The sequence below is a fragment of the Bactrocera dorsalis genome, chromosome 1 (assembly GCF_023373825.1).
Source record: "Bactrocera dorsalis isolate Fly_Bdor chromosome 1, ASM2337382v1, whole genome shotgun sequence".
In the NCBI taxonomy this organism is placed as follows: Eukaryota; Metazoa; Arthropoda; class Insecta; order Diptera; family Tephritidae; genus Bactrocera; species Bactrocera dorsalis.
Window position 1 is genome coordinate 82,969,867 of NC_064303.1, and position 22,240 is coordinate 82,992,106.

Here is a 22,240-nt window from a genome sequence, read left to right on the forward strand (position 1 = left end):
CACTTTAGGGACTCCTTACTACTGGAGGTTAGGTAAGGTTAGATGGTTAATTATCGCAGCTGGGTTGCTATGCATTCCCTCTAGTAAAAATCTAAACTTTACAGCATGGACGCCAATTAAAAACTCACAGCCAGGGAGAGGCTAGCCTTACTGAGGGGAGGTAGATAACTAGATGATGGTGCATAGAGGTTCTAAGGTACCCTTCCTTGCTAGCTCATCAGCTTTACAATTCCTTGCGATTCCGCTATGGTCTGGAAATCATACCAGTTTTATCACAAAGAGACTTGATGCTATTGATAGCGGGGTTAAGCACTTCTTGACCAACCCTGAAAGCACTGTTAATGAGTTCAAGACTAGTATCGACGTCCTGAGCAGAAAGAGCGGCCATAAGTCAGTTGGGCGACTCCATGATCCGGTATGAAGTCGAAGTCTATGGGGATTTTTAAAAGCGCAGATTCTTTTAAGATAACCCATACTCTGAACCTGATAGCAACTTTTGCAGCCATACACCTTCCGACGTTGACATTATTGGAACTCGTCTCTTTCTATATTCAACTGTGATAGCACGCTTGGTCCGAATTAAATTTCATACTTCAGTATTCAATCAAGGCATTTTATGAAGCAAAATCGGAACGAGATTAATAACTAGATACATTCCGATGACATATTACAGATAGCTATCCTGTTTACAAAGATGTAGACGACAAACACTTAGCTTATAATACCGGAAACTTCCATCTAGAAGTCCAGGTACTATCCTTACGTCCAAAAATGGAAAGGAGTTGATAGTGGATACTAATGTATGGATATTGAGAGAACAATGAGGCTACTTGTAGTCGTAAAAATTGGGTACTCCTGGCTGTGGTCTCACAAAATGGGAATTTGTCGCCGCAAAACTGTTGGTTCTGTGATCTTGCGGTGGACACACCTAAATATCCACTCCTTAAATGCGCAGGGTTGAAAGATAAAGGAGGAAAGCATCGAAATTTCAGTGGAGTTGGAAAAAGCTCAATAGTGCTCAGAATACAGTGCAGACTCCTACATCTTCTTAAATTCCGCTTAATTTCTTAAGTGGACTCTTTCCATATCGATTTTCATATAATCTAAACGTCACTGGTTATGCTTGCTCTAAAGCAAGTACTACATCTGCAGAAAAAAAGTAGTAGTTTACTGCAAAATATTTATAAATTAGCAATAATAGTTAAGAAAATTTTCAGAATCATATGTAAGATAGAATCGGAGCAATGATACAAGACGGTCGGATATTCAGATCAGAACAGAAAACATATTATTTTATGACGTTATAAACGTGAAATGAACTTTGTTTACAACTTGGCATTTAATTTATTTTAAACACATCAAGTTCTTCCTAGATTGATCGAACGTAAAACGAATTTTGACTCATGGTGATATCATAATGGATATAATATTGACAAAGATCTGAGACAGGAAAATTTATAAAAATCGTTCACCAATGGCCAAAGTTAAAGTGGTTAAACATTTGAGCTTTATGATAATACAGCTTGACAAAGAGTAGTCTTTATGAAGGATTGTGCCAAAGTTGCAGAAGTCTAAGGATATGAACAAAAGATAGTTTAGATTGGAAAGCTATTTCAATTAAGTTTATTATTTATTTAATACCAGTTACCTTACTAGTAGTTTTTAAATACATTAGCGATCTGACTCCATACCTATATTCAATACCTACCTCCTCTTCATGCCAAAGACATAAGCAAGGTAAGTTTCATCACTCTGTAACTAACAAGAAAGTTATTATTTTTCCATTGCTCCAATATTTTCAAAATGTATTGGAAAGGTACTGTCCCTGTGCGACTTTTTCACCGATAACATTTTTTCCGTTTAAATATATCGAACTTTGTCCGTTAAAAGTATAATTGCAGGTCTACTTTAAGGGGTTAAAGGGGTTTCCTGGGGTATAAAACAGCCATTTTTCAACAATTTTTTTCTCATATAAAAAATGAAATATTTTACTAACATTTCTTATTGTTACCAATATACACTATTACCAATGAAATTATAAATTTTTTGGAAACTTTTTTTTAAACTCGGCCATTACGACGTGACGCGGTAACCCTTCGGAAAAAAGATGCGCCCGCGTTGACAGGATAAGTATCACCTGAAATGAAAAAATACGTTAACTTAGAACTTGCACGAAGAACAAAAATTGAATATTGAATTTATGGCAGACACTTTTACAAAAAAATTAAAATTTCTCTAAAAATTTCGCCATATCTTTGATTTAAATAGTTGTAATCGAAAAAAAGCCTTCGTTCAAGTCTTTGAGAATTCTATCTCAAAGACCTGTGTAAAATTTCATGAAGATCGGCTGAGTAGTTCTCGAGAAATCTTGCCAACCAACTTCAAAAACACAGTTTCGAGAAAAGCGTTTGAAGACGCACTTAACTTAGCTAGCCTCGAGCGCACAAGTTCTCAAGGCTGCATCTCCGAAACTATTACACGGGTCAACTTGAAAATGTGAGACAATATTCTATAGGTGTTTTAGAATTTAATAAGATATTAAAAAAAGATCGATTTTTTGAAACCCATAAACCCATGTAACCTCTTAATATAAAGAAAACAGTCAAAAGTCTTCGTTTTTTTTATGGAACCGTATGATGAGCATGCTGATTTATTGCTCCATAACCACCAATTAGACCATTCTCACTAGAATTCATCACAAATAAGCAGATTCATAAAGACACTCTCACAACAATTTATATGACTGCTGATTTTTGGCGCGACACTGTGAGCCTGTATGCTTGTTTGCAGGTGCGCGACTATGAAAAGGCCTCTCACAAAGTGGCACACTTTTACGCTACCCTGGCAATGGTGCCACTTTTTCAATATAAATATCTCCATGCTTGTAACTACAGGTGTATACATGTACATTTTTATGTACATGCAAGCATGCTCGTTTACCGTTATAATAGTTTGCAACTGCAAGCACACACATTTGCACATTTGCATGTGCACCGTCACAAAGGCTCACAGCCTCGGCACGGGGGAGCGCGCCTTTACGCAGAGCAACCCGCATTCGCTTTGCTGGCACTTCGCGCCGCGACTCTCACGGCCCATTGCCGCTCGGTGTGGGTGCTCGCGTATTTTTTGAGTCAACTGCACATGTGTGGGTGTAAGCACACAAACACACGTGCATTCGTCTGTTTGTTCGCCTCTGAGCTGTATGCTTTGCATTTTGAATATTTAATAATATACAGAATTTTATTATTAATTAGCCAGTTGCAAATATTTGCCGAAACGTGACGATTTTTTGCCACTTCGCGAGTTTGCGCTCGTTTTTGCATTCTCGTTTCGCTGATTTTTTTTTGCATTTATGTATTAATTAATTTATTATTTGGTCTTTTGGTTAACAAAGTGCTTAATTAATTTAATGGCGCTGCCAATTATTTGAGGTGTTAATGAATGTGTTCACTACTTGTATGTGCACGTGCTGCTACTGCTGTTGTGGTTGTTGTTGTAGATATACTATATATTCATCTATTTAGATATTCATTGGCATTCGATTTAAATGCGCCAGCAATGAGCTGCATATTATTCATAATTAGCTCTCAAATATTCTTTGATGATGAGCGGAAATGTGAATACGGAATGGCGGCTGCATTTCATGATTTAAATTCAGATCAATTATTATCATCTGCCTCAAATTTAGCTGAGATAACAACGAAATTAAATGTGAATAAGCATATAGACATGAATGTGGCTATGAAAATGAATTTGATTTTGAACTTGTCATATTTGAGACGTGAAACGTGATGCCCATAATTACCAATGAAATTTCAATGAACATCAAATTATTCCATGGAGATTTCTGGGTTAGGTTTGGGCAAGTAGCTCATTCAGAAATCGCAGCTGGACTACTCGAAGCCTTTGCGAGGCTATAAAAACAGAACTTTTGTGTTCGATTTTTCGATTTTAGAAGAGAGCAAATCACCTAGTGGTCGATATATATTTGCGCAGACGTTTAATCATATCCTTGAAAACGTGGAACAATCAAGATAAAAAGAGATGTTTCTCCCTCGTCCCCTCCATACAACTCTTGAAGCTGGCATCCGCTAAGATTCCCGGCCTCTCAGCATCAACGGCGTTGGGGCCTCTTACGATCGATCTTCGGCCAAAAGATTTTGCGATGGCTCATGAAACGATGGCAAGCCAAGTTCTCGCGAAGTTCAATAATCCAGTAGTAAAACACACGAGGAGAGGGAAGCACTGAACCGATCCCATTCTGCTGATAGCGCTAGGTCTCCTTTCCTTGCCAACTCATCCATTTTACAGTTACAGTTTGCGATTCCGCTGTGGCCTGACCAAGACTTTTCACAAAGTGACTCGATGCCAATGAAAAAGAGGTTACGTGTCGTGAAGGTTCCAGGCTAGTATCACCGCTCTGCTATCAGAGTGGATGGTCACTCCCCTGAAGGAGGCTTCACTACGGAAACTTCGCGAGTATATGGGCAGAGGAAAACCGCTAGAGTTTCCAAGATCGAATATAAAGTCAAAACGTGTCTGGATTACCTAATGTTAGACATGTGTTCATTTAGAAACTCAGATTCCTCGAGATAGCAAAATCACAAGAATAATTAATTTAATAAATATACTAGAAACTAACTAAATTATTTTTCTTCCAATTATTTTGGGTATATGAAGGAAATGGAAACGATATATAATATATTTTTGTCTTCAATCCATATCTATATATATACAATTATTATTACGAAAATTTACACGAAGAAACTGTCTGTCTGCAAATTTCAGAGAGGTTCAGTTGTAAAGGATGATCCATTTCGAAGTTATATTCTTTTTAAAGAAAATAGAAACTTTCTTTGGCATTTATTTTTTGAATATTAACCTTTTCAAATGGTGGCCGTGGCTACGTGTCAGATGGTCCATCCGTTGAGTTTTCGATGACTCGTTCGAGTATTTTGACCGGTAACTGGTGAATGACACGCGTGCTATTTTGCTCCAAGGACTGAATCGAAACGGGATTGTTCGCATAGACCTTAGACGTTAAATGTCCTCACAGGAAAAAGTTAAACAGTGCGATATTACACGATCTACGCGGTCAATCGACCGGCACAAAACGCGATGATTCCACCGGCCCACAAACCACACCAAACCGTTGTTTTTTCTAGATGAAATGGCAGCTCTTGAATCCATTCAGATTTCTCTTCGTCTCAAATGCGCAAATTTCGCTTGTTTAAATACCTATTGAACAAGAAATGGAACTCATCGCTGAACTAAATTTGGCTCGAAAATGTCGGATCTTCTTGGAACTTTTTAAGAGCTCATAGCTCATGTCACTTGGGAAGGTCGAGCGGCTTTACTTCTTACACAAGCCGTATTTTGTACGCTTTAAGTTTAAGATCTTGACGTAAAATGTGCCAAGTCGTTCCATACGTCAGTCCGAGTTGCTGCGATCGGCGTCGAATCGATTGTCAACGATTTTCGTATACACTCTCAGCTACGGCTGCTACATTTTCTTCACTGCGTCCTGGATGTGGTCTATTCGGTCGAATATTATCAAATAATGAATGTGGATCTTAAGATGGTTGATGTTGTTGCGAATAGTACGCTTAGTAGGCCGATAATGTTGACCATAAGTTGAGCGAAGCGTGAAATTTCGTAATAAAGTTAAACGATTTGTAAACGTTGCTCAAGCGTAAGTCTTCCCATGATGGAATGCCAAACAATATGGACAAAAAAATGCCAGCTTGTCATGACTCATGCATTATCTGTTAAAAAAGGCTATTGAAAAAAGTGGCTCTACTTAGATCACCTACTACATACATTTAGTGTTAAAATTATATAGCTCGATTTTCAAATGTTGAACATTTGAATGCAGACCAACTCACAGACACACATACAAGAATCGTTTCGATTATTTTTGATGAAGCTCGTCACATATTCATCCTAATGATTATTGAAAATTAAGCAGGCAATAAACTTGCAACAATCTATAACGCCCACTAATGCCTGCCTCTAAATGGTTGAGGCGTGCCGCTTTTTAGTGTTGAACAGTAATGACAGATTACGCAAAGGAATGAACAAAATGCGGAAAATCGCAGAGAACCGTTTGTGAAGACAAGCCAATAAATGCCACAACAACAAGGCCCAAAGTGTTGAGCAAAGTGGCGGGAGAAAGATGCGAAAGGCAAAATGAAAGCCATAAAATTGGAATGGAAAAACGTTTGTTGACGATTTTGATTGTGTTGGCAACGCTGTGGGCTCATCTCAGCACCGCGTCAAAATTGAACCAGAAATAGAAATGTAAGCGCTATGATACATGTCGAAATATCCGTTTCCGCTTTGCTTTCAGATTCCAGCACATTGGCACATGATTATATGTAGACATATTTATATATGTATGGTAGTGTGTGAGTGTGTGCCACCATGGGCTGGAGTATGAGCAATTGAAATTGCGCGGCTCCGGCTGCGGCAGCGGAATTGTTTAAGCGGCCAAAACTGCCAACAAAAGTGGAAATGACAGCGGTGTGGCACTCGGCATGCGGCATGCCGCAATGTGCGCAATTATTTGTTGTCGAAACAGAAACTTAGTATCTGCTTTGGCTGGGTAAGTTGCTTTGCTTCATATTATTTGTTGTATTCTTTTTGTTTTTGCTTTACAAAGTTGTTTAAATTTCCCAAAGGAAATTCTTGCTTCGAAAAACCTTTGCTGGTTATGTGTACATTTTTGTCTGCTGTACGGTGAGTTTGAAACCGTTAACGATTTGTGTTTTTGTAATGTAGTTGTAATATATAAAAAGTGGGAATTGCAATTTATTGCGCACGAAATGCATACTCTTGTTATATGAGAGTTGGGGAAAATATGAAAGGACACTGGCACGGTGAAGTATTTTTTTTGATTTCATAAATATATATGGAGAGAACATTCACTCATTATGCAATACATTAATTTAGCAGAATGAAAAGTTCTTATCATTCAAAGGACTATATTTGAAAGTTCTCTTCGAGGCTGATCTGTGGATTATGGTGACCTTCAATATTTGAAACAACTTTTTTAGTATGATAAATTTTTTTCCGTTTACGTCTAAGAACAGGAAGAAGTCGCTGGAGCTAAGATCAACTTCTTCCAAGTTGGCTATCATCAATCTATACCGCTCGTCACTGACAGTAACGGTGTCACCAGCTTCATTTCGAAAGAAGTACGGACCGTAGGTTCCACCACACCAAACTGTCAATTTAGGTGAATGTAATGGTTGTTCTTGAATAATTTGTGGATATTCTTCACACCAGAATCCACACTTTTGTTTATTTACCTCACCACTAAGTGAATGTGAGCCTCATCGGAGAAGATGATTTTCTCAAAACAACGTTATACTTTTCGAGTTGTTCCAAGGAAAAATCAGCAAATTCAACAGATTTACGGTGGTCCAAAGGCTTCAGTTCTTGAGTGAGAGCAAGTTTATATGGATGCAAGCTCAATTTCTTTTTAAAAACCCATTACTGTGGTTTGAGACAGTTCCAATTCTTAAGAACGACTTGAAATCGAGATATTGCAGGCTTCAGCAATGCTTGACTGAACGGCAGCAATTTTTTCATTATTTCGCATGGTACTTTGTCTTATTGGCACTTGAACATTATGTAACGGAAATGTACGCTCAAATTTTTCTACAACCGGACGAATAGCGAGCACAGGTGACCACGACCATAAAATGACAAAAGAAAGATTAATCCCTGCTAATATTATAAATGTGAATGTAAGTTTGTTTGTTACGCTTTCACGCAAAAACTACTTAACCGATCATAATGAAACTTTGTACATATACTCTTAAAGGTATTAGAAGTAACATAGGGTACTTTATATTAAAAAAAAAATACGAAAGATAAAAAATGGCGGCTCCTTGGCTTTCCATTACATGAAAGATATCCCGCAGTTACACATCTTGCAGTACACTTAGAAAACCGACAGCGTGTCTTTTTTGATGAAACTACCTTTCAAGACAGGATTTTATCTCCTCCTAAGACCACACTGACTACCTTTTTTACCTTTGTCAGAATGATAATTTTGCAAAGACATTATTGTACTCCGAGGTTCCCCGTTATTGTACATGGAACAGTTCAAAAAAAGAATAGTGTCGTCGTATTCATGGCACACTGTTCAAAACCAACCAGGGGTTAAAGCATCCGTTGCTCTTGGTCGTATCTATACCGTACATGTTACGAATTTTGAATGCTTTTGTCTGCGCATGTTGTTGCATCATGTTAGAGATCCAATTAGCTTTACAGAACTTTAAATAGTCAATGGTCAGGAATGTCAAACATACCGAGAAGCATGTGAAGTTCGACGACTTTTGAAAATGACAATCATTGGGACGAAACTATGGAGGAAGCTGTACAATGCCGATCGCCAGATAAAATCAGGGAACTTTACGCTACGCTTTTATCTTCTTGAAAATAGTTCACGAGGTAGGATGCTGCGAGAATGCAAGCTTTTAGTGTGGGATGAAAGTAACGGGTGGGCCATCTAACGTTTTAAATTTGAATTATCTATATTTCGACATTGTAAACGTCAAATACCATTCGAAAAGTGACAGATATTCAGTAAAAAGTCTAAAATTTACGAAGTGGGTCGCTATTCACTAGAAAAAAGCCCTGTATGGTGCGGATTTTGGTCTGGTGGAATCATCGGCCCATTTTTCTTCGAAAATGAAGAAGGAACCGCAATCATCAATGGTGAGCGATATCGCGCAATTTTAACCGAATTTTTCTTCAAGCATATTGAAGAGGAAGACTTGGACAACATTTGGTTCCACCAGAATGGCGCAACGTGCCATACAGCAAACGCTACACACAATCTTTTACGCCCTATCTTCGAAATTTAAAATTTTATATGGCCCACCCTATACAATGTCTCACAAGAAGGCCATAGAAGCTTTAAACCGGACTTTCCAGGACTTGCGAGATAGTACAGATATAATGAGAGACATGGTAGTTTAATTGGCTGGTGATTGCCGTCAAACTCTCCCAGTGATTCAGAGGGGGACACCAGCAGATGAAATTCAAGCGTGCATTAAATCATCAAGCTTATGGTCGACAGTTGAAAAACTCCACCTGAAAACGAATATGAGAGTGCATCTTTATAATGACGTGGTTTCAGGACTTTACGCAGAAATGTTGTTGAAAATTGGTGATGGTTGTTTAGATGTTGACGCTGAAGGCTACATATTACTGTCAAGAGAATTTTGTAATTTAGTAGAAAGTGATGTGGATCTCATTGCTAATGTTTTTCCGGAATTGCAACAAAATTTGTGTAGTGATCAGTGGTTGTGTGCAAGAGCAATATTAGCACCAAGAAATGAAATTGTTAATAGGATCAACACTGACATTTTAAACGAGGTTCAAGGAGAAATGAAGGAATATTTGTCAATGGATACAATTATAGATACGGAACTAAGTACTTCATATCCTGTGGAGTTTAAATAAAATATTTGTATCCAAGGAAAAAATATAATATTTTAAAATTACAGAATTTCAGAAAAAATTAAAATCTAATTTTGTAATCCAAAATTTTTGAGTTAAATATTTCGCAACCCTAGTGAGAACAAATAAAGAAAAAACAAATACCGATTTATTTTACGTGAATTTTAAAGTGATGGTCGCAGTTTCTATTTAAAACATGGGAGTCATTGCACCTTTAGAATATTTAAGAGTTTTTAAATATCTTTTATCTTAATGGCTCACCTGTGTTATGGAACAATCAATTATCGCAAAGTCGGAAGAATTGCACCGATCTGTATTTAAGATTATATTCTGTGGTTCAAACTGCGTTGATTATTATTTATATTCGGTCATAAAATTTTGAAATAATTTTTTTTAAAGTTCAAGATACATGTAGTGCTGGTTGTAGCGTGACGAACAACTGACGAAGACTGTGTACTCTTAACCTTAAACTGGACGAGAAAGCAATGACTTAACGAAACACGACAAACGACGGCTCGGACAATTTTGAAAGAAAAGACAAACGGACAGTACAGTTAGACCGCAGCGGAAAGAAGAAGTAAAAAAGATTGTAAAGAAGTTATTTTAAAACTAAACTTAGTTCTAAATAAATATTTTTCATAAAACCTAACACTGGTTTATTTGCTTGGAAAGGCGCTGACAAGGTGAGAATTCCTACATACACTATATAAATGCATATATTTTATTAATGAAAATTCCGGTGTACATTCTTCCCTTCGATTATTTTTCTTCTTTCTCCGCGTCCTGCTGGATCTGTAGACTAGACAAATTCTTATAATTAAATGGGCGAAGTATGCAGTAGAAAAGAACACCTCCCCTGTTCGGGACAGTTCTTCTTCCGCAAAAAATCATTGCAATATGTATTTCCGGGCCCTAATTTTACCTCTATAGCCTTGACTATATTCGTATATCTTGCAAAGACCAAAAAACTTGGAGATGGGTGAATAAAAACGCCTAAACAACTTCCAACTAAATTGACTGTCCATCATGGGATACTTCTAAATTTGGTAAATTTATACTGCCAAGATGCCTCTAAATGACTTCTAATAGGTAATTTTTGAAAATAGCCCAAAATAAACGAAATCAGTGACATTTAAATGCATTACACTGCCTCCAACAACAACGCAAAAATTGTCATTTCATTTCGAGAGTAAAAAAAAAACGAAATCAATTAAATTGTCTATGTTATATTACAGTTATCTATTATAAGCGACAAAGTTGACAAATCCTCCGAACATTTCATCCTTACAGGCCATTAACGAGCGCAGCGCTCAACATTTCAATTTCAATTATTGCTACAACCTTTGTGCTGCTATTGTTGTTGCCTTTACACTTCCAACACATGCGGCTAAGCAACTGCATTACAATATACCTATATATATATATATATATATAAATATGTGTGTGTGTGCTTTGTGAAAAAAATAAAGCAGGACTAGTAAATAGGCGTACAATTCAAATTTAAATGATTTCCATTCACTCGTAGCCTTCGTCCTTCAATCAATTCCCCCGAGGTAGGCATTACAATTTTTCAAACCATTTTCCATCTACGATATTTCTATTTGCAATTTGCCAGCAAACACTTTGTATTCGACAATTTTTTGCTTTTTTGTTGTTGTCGTTGTTGTTTGTCGCTGCAATGCAAGTAAATCCATTTGACATTTCAATACATCAAAGTTTTCGCATGCAAGGCAAGCAAAGGATGGTAAATCGAGCGCGATAGCGGGGATGAGGAGCAAGAGTAAGGGAGAAAGTGTTGGTAGGGCTGTCGGTGGGAGGAACGGCGTTTGCTGAATTTAATTTAGAACCTTCGGAGTTTTGGTTCCTATTTTTCTTTCTCTGCACTCATAGGCAACCGTGGCTTGTCCAGGACTGAGCAATAGCTGTCGGTGCAATATAAATAATAACAGCACAACAAACACGAAATCAACATTTTTTGGGAAATATCCGTTTGTGATGGTAGAAATCTCTGCACGGTCTCTTAATTCTATCAACATTTGAAGTACACGTTTTTGCTGTTGCTAAAGTTTTCATTGGATTTATTTTTGACATTTGACAATTCGTTGATGGAACTATACTGGGAGAAAAAACGCGATCTAAGAAAACTGTGAAGATTTCAACTGTGAAGATTATGTCACAGAAATATGTTATATGAAACTATGTTTATATAGTACGTCCTCACTAAAACGAACTTTCGAAAGAATTATAGTTACATTTGGCTAAAACAGTACTCAAATCACACCAAACAAAACTTCTTCTAAAGCTGACAGAGTCCCTTGTACGAATATGGTCCAATAAGCCCTTCGCCTTGCCGCCCGTTGGTGCGACTACGACTACCATCAAATATTCCGTTGAATGGAATTTATATGTATATTTTTTATATAATGTGGGCCCAGTGATATAAAAGACGGTCCATTGAAGGTAATAGTTTGAAAAGTAGACAACTCAAATGATCGTACCGGTCATATTCTGCATGAAATATAGAATATGAGAAAGGTGCAGATTGTGGAAACCGCAGTAAAACGATGACTTCTTTCTCGGTCGGAAAGATGATGGCCTTTTTTTCGGGATTTGGAAGCCGTGATCCGGATATATTGGTCGAATGAAGATATGATCAGCTCGTTACAGGTAAAAATTTTTTATTCAACAAAGTTTCTTTTAAGTGTCATACACTGATTATATCGACCCTCCAACTTTTCGAAAATTTTTTTGTAGTATTATACGATTTGCCCATTTGCTTCAAAATAGGCCTCAGTTTCGGCGATCCCATATTCATTCGACGAAACTTTCTTCCCAGCGAACACACTTTTGAAATCTGAAAACCGGATATGGTCTCTGGATGCCTGGTCTGGAGAATACGGTGAACGCTGAGCAATTCGAAGTCCAGTTCATGAATTTTTGTCATCGTTTTCATTGACTCGTGACACGGTGTATTGACTTGGTGAAACAGCACTTTCTTTTTCTTGAAATGCGGCAGTTTTTTCGGCGATTATGTTCCTCAAACGGTCCAATAACGCTTCGTAATAGCCGCTGTTGATGGTTCTTCCTATTTAAAGTCAAAAATATGTATTTCATGCGCATACCCAAGAACAGATGCCATAACCTTGCCAGCCGACTATTGCATTTTCAAGGCTTTGGAGCCAATTAATCGTGTGCAGTTCACTCGGATAACTGATGATTGAACTTCGGAGTCAAATGATGGATGATATCGAATCATCCGTGAACATCTCAAAAACTTGTTCCGAATCGTCAACTCGTCGAGCTTTTGATCAGTGGTAATAACCACTGCGTTCATCGTTTTCGGTGCCTATTTTCACCGCATCTAAACTCACCATACCAATTCTGGATCGTTGATTTTGCTGGGACAGTGTCTGGAAAATCGTCATCAAGCCCAATTCTTGCTTCAACAGTATTGTGTTTTCTTCAAAAAGCAACAAGCCAACTCGAAGACGAAAGCTTTATTCGTAATGCCTTAAAAATGAGGAGTCATCGAAAACAAAACTTTGTAGCTTAAGAAACTATTGGGAAGTACTGTAACTTTTGAGCTCCTTCTTGAGCACTTTGACAAACCTCAACAGTAAATTAAGAGAGACTTCTTCAAAATGAAGCAAACTTTAGCCGTGTATTGTAGCGCTTGTAGATTAGTAAAACTTGAAAATTATATGCGAGTATGCCAAGTTGCCTGTGGCCAGCGATAAACTTCGCTTCTATGATACGAGTATGAGCATCTTTCGGGCCAAAGCCGAAATATGCTGTGCTCCTGCACTTTTTTCTTTCCGAATTTGTTGCTGTTTTTATGTAGCAATTGATTTTTGATGTAATAAATGCAAATAGAAATTGAGGCAGGGATCAACAATAACAATAACAATGCCAGTTACAATATTAAAAGTACTAAACAACCGCACAGAGTCACAGTCAGAGCGATGGCAGCCAATCCCGTGGTGCGGGAGGTGCGGGGCGAAGGCAAATTGTAATGAAAAGAACGAAATTGAATGACAGAATGATTGAATGAGCTAAGCTGAGCGACTGGAGGCGCACTCGTAGCAATTGAAGAGAGGGGGGAGTAAATGAATGGCTGGGCGGGCGGTTGCCGCCGTCAGAGTGATTGGGTTGGTCGGACCGTACGGCTGATTCGAATGGTTCGTTGGTACGCCAGATGAATGAATTTCGCGTTCAATGGTATTGTGACAAATTTTACAAAAACCGGCATCCTCAGGGGAGCTGAGAACGTGTACGTACATGTGAGAGGCGGGAGGTGAGGGGATGTGTTGTGCAGAGCGTGAAGGCGAAAACAATTTAGTGTGGCCCATTACATTCGCCCTGCTCTTACCAGCTAACATCATGGCATCTGGATACCGTCGGATAACTTGGTGTTCATGCTATCGGTGGATGGATGTGCGGTTGACGCGAGTTGGTACATTGCCATTTTTGGCGATGCTCGCCACTCTCTTTGTGTTGCATTTTTTATTGTTGGCAATTTGTATGGGAATGGTAATTGAATGAAATTATTTGTGCTACAACTAAAAATAAATTTGTTTATTTTGATTACTTTCTTCTACACAACGCCCTTTAGAACAATCGTGTGAAGTCAATGGGTGCGTTTTGAGATTTTTGTTTGTACGTGCATCTGATGGCTTATTAAGTCGCGATGAATATATTAGATTTGGCTTTGCTTCCGCAAATTGTCTACATAAATTTACGATCAAATTCGTTTAAAAAGCTTAATTAACTTGAACTGACAAGAATTTTTTTCTAACTACATTAAAGCGAATATTATGATCAGGGCTTTGATGAGTTCTTTATCATACCGCAAGCTTGTGGTGAGTTTTAATTCCTGCAAGATTTTTGGGGTCTATAACTACATTCGTGTGGTTGGCATAGAAATGGCACAACTTGGATATTATTACATTCCACAGCCAAATAAGTTTGAGGATGAGGAACTGCAAGCCCTAAAAAAAAAATATACACGTAGCCCGGGAATTTTGCAGGATCTCCGACGTTTCCTAACCTTCTATATTCTCGTTAATTATTTTGTTTTGTTGCGTTTGCACGAGTAAAATGCCTAATAGAATACCTGGATAAGTACTTTCAATTGGATTGATCGCCCGGATCTTTTGGGTTTTATTGAGAATGTAACCTGCTTGCGCTTCCTATTCTAATACTTCTTTAATATTTTGGAAGCTCTAACAATGCATTCGCTACCAACTATTAAGGGTGGTTAATTGTCGGCTGTTGAACATTTGCTTGTTGAAATATTCGACGTATACTATATATTATAACGGGTGATTTTTTGAGGTTAGGATTTTCATGCATTAGTATTTGACAGATCACGTGGGATTTCAGACATGGTGTCAAAGAGAAAGATGCTCAGTATACTTTGACATTTCATCATGAATAGACTTACTAACGAGCAACGCTTGCAAATCATTGAATTTTATTACCAAAATCAGTGTTCGGTTCTTTTCTTTTTTATCGACAAATTTTGTTCAGCGATGAGGCTCATTTCTGGTTGAATGGCTACGTAAATAAGCAAAATTGCCGCATTTGGGGTGAAGAGCAACCAGAAGCCGTTCAAGAACTGCCCATGCATCCCGAAAAATGCACTGTTTGGTGTGGTTTGTACGCTGGTGGAATCATTGGACCGTATTTTTCAAAGATGCTGTTGGACGCAACGTTACGGTGAATGGCGATCGCTATCGTTCGATGCTAACAAACTTTTTGTTGCCAAAAATGGAAGAACTGAACTTGGTTGACATGTGGTTTCAACAAGATGGCGCTACATGCCACACAGCTCGCGATTCTATGGCCATTTTGAGGGAAAACTTCGGACAACAATTCATCTCAAGAAATGGACCCGTAAGTTGGCCACCAAGATCATGCGATTTAACGCCTTTAGACTATTTTTTGTGGGGCTACGTCAAGTCTAAAGTCTACAGAAATAAGCCAGCAACTATTCCAGCTTTGGAAGACAACATTTCCGAAGAAATTCGGGCTATTCCGGCCGAAATGCTCGAAAAAAGTTGCCCAAAATTGGACTTTCCGAATGGACCACCTAAGACGCAGCCGCGGTCAACATTTAAATGAAATTATCTTCAAAAAGTAAATGTCATGAACCAATCTAACGTTTCAAATAAAGAACCGATGAGATTTTGCAAATTTTATGCGTTTTTTTTTTTAAAAAAGTTATCAAGATCTTAAAAATCATATTACGGCCACAGAATATCCTGATAATCTGCTTTTAAGTATATTAGAATGTATCCGTCGCTCGCTAAATATAAAAATTAATCGCCAGTCCTTTAAATAAAGCTTGAAGGTATAAGAAATACGAAAGTTCAAAAATTTATAATTTAATATCTCTCTACTAACGAGTGATTTAAGTAGAGGTACTTTTTCAACAGTCTGGTTTTGACAGATCTCGCATGAGTCCTGTCAAGATGTCATGCTATTTTTGTTCAGTATTGTTTGGCGTTTCATCATGGAAAGACATACGCCTGAACAACGTATACAAATCATTCAACTTTATTATGAAAATTCCTGTTCTGTAAAGAATGTGTTTCGTGCGCTTCGCTCAACTTATGGTCAACATGATCGATCTACTGAGCGTACTATGCGCAACAACATCACCAATCTTGAGACTCACCATTCCTTATTATATAATAGCCGACCGAATAGATCACGTCCAGCACGCAGTGAAGAAAATATAGCAGCCGTAGCTGAGAGTGCACATGAAGACCGTGGAAGTCGTTTCGGAGCCGTTCGTTGCAATTTGGAATGACGTGCGGAACGACTTGGCGCATTTTACGTCGAGATCTTAATTTGAAAGCGTACAAAATACAGTGTGTGCAATAACTGAATCCGCTCGACCTTCCCAAGCGACATCGCATCGCTCTATGGGCTCTTGAAAGGTTACAATAAGGTCTGACCTTTTCGAGCCAAATTTTGTTCAGCGATGAGGCCCATTTCTGGATCAATGGGTATGTAAACAACCAAATTGCAGCATGAGGAATGAATAGCAAACTGAAGAAATTCAGTAGCTGCCATTTAATCCAGAGAAAGCAACGGTTTGGTGTGGTTTGTGGGCCGGTGGAATCATCACTTCATATTTCTTCAAAAATGATTCCGGTGAGAACATAACCGTCAATGCCGACCGTTATCGCGCTATTATAATGACTAGTATATGCCTGAAATGAAAGCTCGTGATCTCGTCGTTATTTGGTTTCAACAAGACGGCGTTATTCGCACACATCGCTTAAGTTAATGGATATATTGAGAGAACACTTCGGTGAGCAGGTAGTTTAATTTTTATGAGCCGGCCAATTGGCAAACAAATGCGTTTGATATCACACATTTCGACTTTTTCCAGTGTGGATATGTAAAGTCTAAGTCTATGTGGACAATCCCGCTTTGATTCGGGCTTCGATTCATCACGCGAGTCATTTGCTAGTTACGAGTCGAAATGCTCAACGAGTCCTCGAAAATAAGACTCAACGTATACACCATGTGAGTCGTAGCCAAAGAATATTAATTCGAATAATAATAAATATTCCCATTAAATTCGAAGCTTCGGTGTTTTTCTTTAAAAAAGTAGCGAACCTCGAAATGGAGCATAATTTAAAAAGTGCTTCCATTTATTTGTTCGGTAGTGTCATGTTTTCCACTCAGCGCGAATCGGTGTATTGGTCTAATATTATTTTCATAGAAGAAAGGTCACATCTTAGGTACATTTTCAGAATATTTCGGTAAGAAACCTTCTTCTTCTGAAATTACTCTTAAACAAATTGCAAATTATTGCTCTGCAAGTAAATATTAATTTTCTTTTTCGCACTTCATCCGTGGAAATTTTCATTTACGAAATTTAATTGAATTTTACTTAAGGTCATTGCCACCTGCTGTTGAGGAACCAATAAAACACGGTGACTTATAGCCACTTAGCACCGGGGACAGACGCATAGAACTCTATTAATTTGTTGATTTTCGGCCAATAAAAATCCCTTTCCGTCTCAATTGCTTCCCTAGTCGCATGAGGGTAATTATCAAAGTAACGCTCTCTAACAGTAATCAGCCATAAATTTTTGGCTGTCATTGCCAATGCCGTCATTTAAGGAGCTACGCGCTGGTTAACGGTGTGTGAGCGCATTCCACCATATAGAGGCGACTGCTTGAGGTAGTGGTACTGGTGCTCTGCCTTGCCTTTGGACTGTCAGTAATGTAAGTGCGTGTGTGTATATGTATTCGTATGTGTGTGCGTGTACGACAGGGCTCTACCATTGATGGCAGCAGTAAGCATCCTAATTTCAGGTGGTACTTTACTCGCTACCAAAGGTAGACACAACGCACGTCACACAGTTGGAAGTTGCCAACAGCAACAATAAAAGCAACAACGATCAACAAATAAATCGCACATTTGTAATGGTGCGAAAAAATAAATTACGCTGTCAACCAACGAGCTAAGTACCCAATACAACAACAAACACAACAGCAACAACCACTACATGAAAAACTACAACAAATTGAAATTGTAATGGCCACAGCCACATCGACAGCAGTCGCCACAAAAGCTAGTGCGAACACCGCTCCATGTTGCATGCAACATTTGGCTTACATGTGTAGCTACTTAACTGTGGCAACAACACAGCAAAGGAAAGTGCTTCAAAAGCTGACACAAAACAAGCCAGCACAATCCACCGGAGGCAGAACAGTTGGCAGCGACAATAGAACGGTCAGCGTGTATGCACTCCCCGTCCTCTCCGCATAGCTTACCATGGCCATGCAACGCGGCGCACAGGCAACGAGTGGCGACCAATCTGCCATAAATAAAGGATAACAATTTGTAAGGATCAACAAGTGGGTAACTAAATCAACGGCCAACTACAACTTGCTTGGCTGCTGCCCAACGGTGAGCATGTTCGTGTATGTGTGTGTGTGTCAGTCCTGGCCATAACGTTGGTGCTGCCACATAAGTATGTAATGCCTCGTATGTGTTAAGTTGAGCTGGAAGTGGGGGACTGTTTAGTGGCTGAACAGGCGTAGTTCCGAACGTTTAACAGGCTTTGTGGCATTATTGCGGTGCCATCGACTATTGTGTCGCGCAGCAGGTGCGATAAAGCAAAGAAGGACATTCTCTTCGAGAAATATGAGTTCACCCAGTAGTAAGTGTGTGGCGTAAATGAAATAATATTAAGTTTAGACTGGTTTCGAAACATGAAACTGTTCCAAGCCCCTCAAGCTAGCTGAGTTTTGCTACTGGCTGGTTGGGTTTCACGAGCTTGGCGAATGCTGGGAAACCATTGATGCTTGCGTGGTCTCAAGATCATTCAATGGCTTGTAAGCTTTTCGAACTCAGCAAAGTGGGCATTTTCATTAAGAAACTGTATTTCTATTGAATGGCACTTAGTGAATTAATATTCTACTTAGGAAAGTTTAGCGGGAGTCGTCTATAAGGAGTCTCTGTTAAGCATTGCTTTAGGCTACCGCACTGCTTTAGGGAATTTCAGGCAAAAGCGGCTGTAGAAGTAGTAGACATATTGCTTCGAAATGCAGCTTCTTTCAGAGAGGGTAGCACTCAGCCGTGGAGCAGAGTGGCAATACTAGCTTTGAGTTCGCAAGTTGTGCGCTCAAAGTAAGTCAAGGAGTGTCTAACCTCTCTAGATATATAGCAGCATTGAGCTGTTTGATTCTCAGACCCGCTTGGGTGCCTGGAAACTACCTAGCCGAAGCAGAAAAGAGACACCCTTACTGCATTCACATCGAAATGGAATTGGATCTCCGTTGTTAATTTGCGTTCTATCACTGTATTTATAGACCTCTCGTGTACTCAGTAGGTTGGTTAGTAGCATATTCGGGACTGCCACTTAAAAGGCGCCTCCAATGAAAAGGAAGCAACATCGTGATGAGGATGAGAGACCCCTCCTTTGACTATGCCGAACATACTTTTGTAGAACCCCCAAAGATGATCTACTGACTAATGCCAAGAGCATACTAAAATTATGGAAGGAACACTTCTCCAACCTGCGAAATGGAAGTGAAAGAATTACATCAGGAGATGATGAACTCGGTTCCCCAATCGATGGCAATGAGGGAGACGTTCATTGCCTGACAATGAAGAAGTTCGAATAGCAACTACCCGTCTGAAGAACAACAAAGTCTTAAAATAAGGCAGGGAAGAAGTGATAAAGAGCATGCACTAGCTTCCAGTTACCTAGGGATAAGCCTCCTCAACATCGCATATAAGGTTCTACAAGTATCGAGCGTATTGTGGGAAGGACTAAAACCCACCCAAAAAAACTAGTTTGTACTCAGTGTGGCTTTAGGCATGGAAAATCAACAACTGACCAGATTTTCACGATGCGTCAAATCGTGAAAAAGATCCGTGAAAAGAAGATCGACACACACCTCCTCTTTGCCCGCTAATTGAGCTGCGGAGCTGAATAGAGAAGGTACTATCTTTTATAAGCGTGTACAAGTGTTGGCGGAAGCCGATGATATTGATAACATTGGCCTCAACAACTGTTCAGTTAGTTCTGCTTTCTTCAGAACGGATAAGGAAGTGAAGCAAATGGGTCTCTTAGTGAACGAGCGCAAGACGAAATATCTCCTGTCATCAAGCAAACAGTTGTCGCACTCGCGTCTTGGCTCCCACATCACTGTTGACAGTCATATCTTCGAAGTCGTAGTCGTAACACCAAGAAACATGAAGGATGACAACATCTGATGAGTCGGCGTTACGAGTTTTGGAGAAAAAGGTTCTGGTCCTTTGCGCATCTTTAAAATAAAATAGTGTTTTGTTATATGATCAATAAACTTATGAAATTATGTTTCCTTGAGAACACTGTTGGATGAGTTTACGATGGACGATCAAAGATTTTAATGTTACTTTAAGTTGAAATGGTTCTCAAAGTGATATAACATGAAGAAGATTGTTGTTACTGTGGAAATCAGCTCGTTTCAATAACAAGCAGAGTGCAGAGAGCACGTCCTTTGTATGGTTTGGTTTTTATTAGACTTTTTCCGAAAGAGAAAGCAGGAATTGTGCGGCTTCTTGTTACATTTTGGTTATGAAACAAATAGTGTTGATCTTACAAATGGTGGTGGAGTATATATTCTATATATGGCAGATAAAAGAGTTATGATTATTTCCGTTAGCCCTTATTTACTTTGAGGGATTAATGACTATTGATGGCGATAAGAATTATAGATTTAGAGTACAGGAGATGATAGTATAGAAAGTAGTTATTTTCAAATTTCAAATGGAAAAACAACAAGCAACAAGTTTTTCCAAAAGAAAACAAAAATACACATTGCGGTGAACATGGAGCTTTTTCCAAGCAAAATGTTTGTGCGCCTAGCAACCGCCAAGTGCCATCGAGCGCCAGTCAAAGGTAGTAATGGTGCTGGCGACAGGTAAAATTAGATTACATTTTCTTTTATCTACTTGTTTACATTTCACAGATATGCACTCGCCTCATGCCCGCCTCACTGGAAGGTCATACAACCACCAGTTTTGCTGCTTTCAAGTTTTTCTCAGCCATAAAAGGCGATAAAATACGGAAGGTAAGCAGCTGCTCTTAGCAGCTTTTTAGTATCTTGGTTGTAGGCAAAAAACGTTGCGGCTACTTGCTTGCGGTTGTCACCGTAGACGTGGCCAAGCTGCTGTGACATCTCAGTCGCAGTCGCTTGCCCAGATACTAATGTGATTTGCTATTTTGCGCAGCCGACGGACAGGTTGTGCGCTAAGAAGACAGCGTTGAAAGACACACAGCAAATCTTTTGACTATTGTACATGTGTGTATGTGCGTATGTATGTGCAACCAAAAAGGTCTATCCGACACAAATTTACATGCTTCCTTACATGACAGATACTTATACATCTCAGAGGAACGACAAATTGAAGTCATCCGGCTCGCCTGAAGACGCCACGGCGCAGATTCGGCGAGCACTAGGCGACATCATGTTGTCTGTTTAGCTTGAATTATTGCCGCACCTAAGCAAATTTGTCATTTGTGTTGGTGAAAAATTGTGTGGCGCACCGTTGACAGCGTTGAAGCAAAGGCAGCGCATATGCCACGGTTGCGAAGGTAGACTAGGAGAACCGTTGTACAGCTGTTACGCTTAGAAAAGTTTTATTGAGAAAAACTTTTTGCTTATAATTGCCGCAATGTGTGCGACTTGCGTAGCCAAGTTGAGCGAAAATCTAAACTTGGACAATAAGTTAGCATACCTGTAGGCGCACAGACGCAATGAATTCCCCAAGCTGGCAGCATTTTTAAATTTTCAAAGAAAAACTTTTCGGCAACAATTAAATTAGATTAAATGCCGAGGCAGCGCCAAGCTCTACTTCCACACACGCACACCTAGACACCCATAGCTAAATTAAAGTGATGTCGGCAAGACGGTCTTCCGAGGTGAACATTTCCACATTTGCATGAGCCGCCTGTTGTTGAGCCAAAGTTTTGATTGACACACGTGTGCGGCATTGTCTGCGTGCTTGAGCTGATGGAAACATGAGTTCGCCTGTCAGAATGCGGTGTAAACATGAAAATAAATTGAGTTTTCGTAAACAATCACTGAGATAAATCAATAAAGATTAGGTTAAATTGTTAGTCTAAAGTGAAAGTTAAGAAAGTATAATTCTCTTTAGAGAGTTTGGAAATAATATATTTTCTAAACTAAATTTGTTATTGTTGCATTAATTTGCTACCAAAATAAATGTTTGTGGGTTGTAACAACT

General features: G+C 39.0%; 1 protein-coding gene across 1 annotated transcript in view; it reads right to left on the reverse strand.

Moving 5' to 3' along the window:
- The window catches only part of LOC105222012 (Krueppel-like factor 10), a 373,089-nt gene that overhangs the window by 111,843 nt on the left and 239,006 nt on the right, over positions 1–22,240 (reverse strand). The gene's annotated exons all lie outside the window — the stretch shown is intronic.